Source organism: Leucopleurus acutus (assembly GCF_964270905.1).
Source record: "Leucopleurus acutus genome assembly, chromosome: 17".
NCBI classification, from domain to species: Eukaryota; Metazoa; Chordata; class Mammalia; order Artiodactyla; family Delphinidae; genus Leucopleurus; species Leucopleurus acutus.
In genome coordinates, this window is record NC_139159.1 from 47816506 (window position 1) to 47821725 (window position 5220).

Below are 5220 nucleotides of genomic sequence, written 5' to 3' on the forward strand. Positions count from 1 at the left end.
GCATCTGTCATTTGTTTTGGCTGCCCTGCAGCTGAACCCCCTTCCAATGTTTGGGGAATTCCCCATCTCATGCATGAGTACCCACCTCCCACTAAAAATCAGAACCTTGCAGCCTCCCTTGCAGCTAGAATGTGGGCATGACTTAGAATTGGAAGCCCTAGAATCCTAGCCTTGCAGTGGTGACTGTGGTGTCCTTACCAGGTTGTTCCTATAGGGTTACACAGTTGTACATCCCACTCTCCAGCCTCTTGTGGTTTCTGCCAATTTTATCAGCCTAGTCCCCAGCTATACTTTTCTACATTTCTTTTCTTCTTGAACTAGAGCTTGTTTCTGTTGCTTGCAATTATGTAGCCTAAGACAAGTAGAGGTGATCTATATAAGCATTTAAGATACTAAAAAATTAAAGATTCAGGATTCAACGTAAGACCCAGAATCTGTCCCTTCAAGAATTTTCCTGGCCATTTAGGCAGACATGCTTACTTTTGAGGTCCTTTGTGTAGTTCTCTCCAGAGAGTTTAGCTCTCCATCCAGATTGTAAATCCCTTGAGGTAGGGGCTGTTCTGAATACCTCTTGTATCCCAGCAGAGAGGCTAGTCTGTAATATTGCTCTGTAAATACTTGCTAATAAAGGTAATTTGCTTTCCACAAGCCTGAACACTCCTTATGAGCCAATAATTCCCACTTGTTCCCATGTGTGTTTATGTGCATTTTCTAGCTACAAGAGTCCATTCACCTTTGGTTATCTCTTAGCTTGTTGTCTGAGGGCTCACTTAAGCTTTCTCCAACTTCCTTTTGGTCTTTAGCTTAAGAGCAAACTTGTTTTACCCATAAAAGTTCAAGCGTTCTTGCAGCCATGTCCATGACTGGTAGGCTCCCTCCCTGCATATCTCAAGGCTCTGTCTTCTCCCTTTAAGCTGAGACCCAGGAAGCACATCAAGGAATGTCAACATGGCCCTGATCCCAGAGAACAAAAACCAAAACTGTGTACACAAGTTCAGTCTGGCCAAGCCATTGTCAAGACACTCGAGGTCAACTTCATTCACTCACCAGTATTGGCTCTTTCTTAGAAAACACACCTGTGCTGACGTCTGCCTTTCCTGACTCATACCAAGAGTCTCTGCCCAGTTGCAAATCTGTGGATTGTGAGCATGAACAACACAGCTTCCTCTTCCTCTAGAAAGATCCCGAGGAGTGGAGAGGGCAGCATTAATTAAAGCTACTGTCTCCTCTTCCATGTCTTTTTGCAGGTGTGTCCTGGATCTGTGACCTCATCAATCAACCTACTGTCAGGGATAGAGTGAGTACTTACTATGTGCCAGGAGGTGGCCCCAAAGAAATAGAGGAGACAAGACCCTGCCCTCAAGGGTCCTAGGTCAGTTCAGCAAATATTTATAGATTGCTCGCTTAGGCAAGATGGTGTAGGATGATATGCCAAAGCCAGAGGTGAATCTTGGCCTGGAGCTTTAAGGTGGGTCTACCAGTTCTCAGCTACTGAAACAGGAGGCCCTAGGATCCCAGGGGATGCTGCAAGTTACTTGGGGTGGAAGGGCCAAGGTGACAGCGTCCTGTGTCAAACAGCTAGCTACAGCCAAGCTAAGACAATGTCTGATACAGATGCAGATTGCCAGGGGCCGCACCTTCAGAGGTTCTGGTTCACCAGGTCTTAGGGAAGGAGACCAGGAATCTGCATTTTAACTAGAGCCACTGGTGGTTCTGAGGCAGGTGGTCCAAGGACCACACCCAGAGACACTTTCACCTCTGGAGGCAACTGGAATAAAAATTTCACCCAAACCTCTTAATGAGACAGGAGGGAAGGGGGCAGGGCACAACATTTAAAAGAATGACGTAACTAAAAATAGAGTTGCCATGTGATCCAGCAATCCCATTCCTGGGCGTATATCCAGACAAAACTCTAATTCAGAAAGATACGTGCACCCTTATGTCCATAGCAGCACTATTTACAATACCCAAAACATGGAAACAACCTAAATGTCCATCAGTGGATAAAGATGTGGTGTATATACATACAATGGAACATTACTCAGCCATAAAAAAGAATGAAATAATGCCGTTTGCAGCAACATGGATGGACCTAGAGATTATCATACTAAGCGAAGTAAGTAAGAAAAAGACAAATACCATATGATATCCCTTATTCGTGTAATCTTAAATATGACACAAAGGAACATATCTACAAAACAGAAACAGACTCACAGATACGGTAAGTCCCCTACATACGAACCTTCAAGTTGCGAACTTTCAAAGATGCGAACATGCATCTTGTTCCAGCAAGGAACCAGAACCTGTGCCATCAGCGTCAGGCGTGAGTGAAACTGCAGCTTGCCCTCCGTCTCCTATTGCTGAGGATCCTTCAGCTCTACCATCTCCCACCTCCCCTCCCTCCTCCAGTCAGTAACTCTTCTTACCTGTTCTCTCGATGCCAGCCCCTGTACGCCAGCTGTTGTACTGTACTACTGTAGTTTTCAAGGTACAGTACTGTAAGGTTAAAAATGCTACAGTACTATACAGCCGATTGTGTTAGTTGGGTACCTAGGCAAACTTTGTTGGACTTAAGAACAAATTGGACTTATGAACGCACTCTCAGAATGGAACTTGTTCATAGGTAGGGGACTTACTGTGTAGAGAACAGGCTTGTGGTTGCCATGGGGGGGCAGGAAGGATTGGGAGTTTGGGATTAGCAGATGCAAACTAGTATATACGGAATGGATAAACAACAAGATCCTACTGTATAGCACAGGGAACTACATTCAATATCCTGTGATAAACCATAGTGGAAAAGAATATGAAAAAGAATATGTACATGTATAACTGAATTGCTTTGCTGTACAGCAGAAATTAATACAACACTGTAAATCAACTACACTTCAATAAAATTTCTTAAAAAAGAAAAGAATGACATAGCTATTGAGGATACAACATAAACTGGTTAAAACCAATAGCTCCAAGGTGGTGGAAGATTCGACTTCCAGTAGACCTTGAGCCTCATTATACGCTTATTGTAATACATTAGCATATGCTAAACGACACATCCACTGGCCAACCATAAAAGGCCAAAAAGTGGGCAGTGGCCTGATTCCTGGAAGTCCCTGCCCCTTCCCCAAAATAGTTGGAATAATCCTCCCACTCAGCCTATGACATTCCCCAGCCCATAAAAACTAACCACTCCATATTTCAGGGCCGCTCTCGCCTTTTGAAATGGGCTGCATTCTGCCTGTGGAATGTGGATCTCTGCTTTCACTTTACTATGGCTCACTCTTGAATTCTCTCCCGCTCGAAGCCAAGGCCCCTCACTTGGCGTCCGTCCCAGGAACTCGCCTGAGACCTGGGACATGACCATTCTCTTGTTGCAGGAGAGAGAGTGGGGTGGGAAGGATGGGCACATCCCAGGTCAGGTCCAAGTCCCTGGGATGGCCTTCGAGTCTGGGTTCTTGGCTTTGCACAGGAAAGCATTCGAGGGTGAGCCACAGGAAAGAGAAAGAAGGTTTATTCAGGGAGAAACACACTCCACAGACAGAGCGTGGGCCATCTCGGAAGGTGAGAGAGACAAGAAGCCAAGAAAGCGGGGGTATGGGGGTTGTCGGTTTTTATAGGGCCGGGTAATTTACCCTAATTAGGCTAATGCGTAGGAGGTTTGGAGGGTTGGGGATTTCTGGGAATTGGGCCCCACCCATTTGTTGGCCTTCCCTGGTTGGCCTCAGAACTGTCACGGTGCCTGCAGGTGTGTCATTTAGCGTGCTAACGTATTACAATGAGCGTATACTGAGGCTCAACGTCTAGTGGAGGTCGACTTGTCCGCCATTTTGGACCTAGTTCGTTCCAACCAGCTTATGTTGTGTCGTCTGGCTCTCACTCTTTTAAAGGTTGTGCCCTGCCCCTTCCTGTCTCACTCTCAGGCACCATTTTCCCACAACCTCTTTACAAAGCATATGATATTAATAAATTTACTTCTTACCTATCACTTTGCGTCTTGCTGAATTCCTTCTGTGCCGAGCCATAAAGAACCTGAGCTTCATTAAGTCCTGCGACAAGCTGTGCGGTTTCAGTTGGAAGACTGTGTTCGAGTCCCATCCGCAGCGCAGCTTTCACTGAGGCTGCAACCACAGCCACAAAACAAAGGGAGGGATTACTCCTTTTTGACCACAGTCACTAGAGAGTGGATTCACCTGGTGTTTCTACCCTCTCCACCACTGCAAGGTGTGCTTTCCACCCTTTTGTGGCTAAAAGCTTATGTTAACTAACAGGGAGGAGCAGTTGATTGTCTCTGATACAATTCCAGTAGTTTCTTCCTGCAGAAAATCTAGAGTTTTTGCCCCAGTAGAGGATTCTGCTAAAGGCCTGCTCACCTGGGCCTGGTAATGAAACAGGAGGGAAGGGGGCAGGGCAGAACTTTTTTTTTTTTTCTCTCGCGATACGCGGGCCTCTCACTGCCGTGGCCTCTCCCGTTGCGTAGCACAGGCTCCGGACGCGCAGGCTCAGCGGCCACGGCTCACGGGCCCAGCCGCTCCGCGGCATGTGGGATCTTCCCGGACCGGGGCACGAACCCGTGTCCCCTGCATCGGCAGGCGGACTCCCAACCACTGCGCCACCAGGGAAGCCCCAGGGCAGAACTTTTAAAACAAGCCATTGTGGATACGACATAAACTGGTTAGAACCAATTAGCCCGAAGATGGTAGAAGGTTCAACTTCCTGTGGACCTTGAGCCTCATTACACCCTCATTAGCTTATGCTGAACGACACACCCACCAGCAGCACGACAGTTCAGAGGTCGACCATAAAGGCCAAAAAATGGGCAGTGGCCTGATTCCTGGAAATCCCCGCCCCTTCCCTGAAATAGTTGGAATAATCCTCCCACTCATTAACCTATGAAATTACCCAGCCCGTTAAAACGAAACACGCCATATTTCAGGGCTGGTCTTGCCTTTTGAAACAGACTGCATTCTGTCTATGGACTGCGTATCTCTCTAAATAAATCCTCTTCTTACCTATCACTTTGCCTCTCACTGAATTCCTTCTGCACTGAGACATAAAGAACCTGAGCTTCATTAACTCCTGAGACCAGGTGTGCGATTTCAATGAAAAGACAGTGTGTTCCAGGGAGATCAGCTCCGTGCTTTGTGACCACCTAGAGGAGTGGGATAGGGAGGGTGGGAGGGAGATGCAAGAGGGAGGGGATATGGGGATATATGTATATGTATAGCT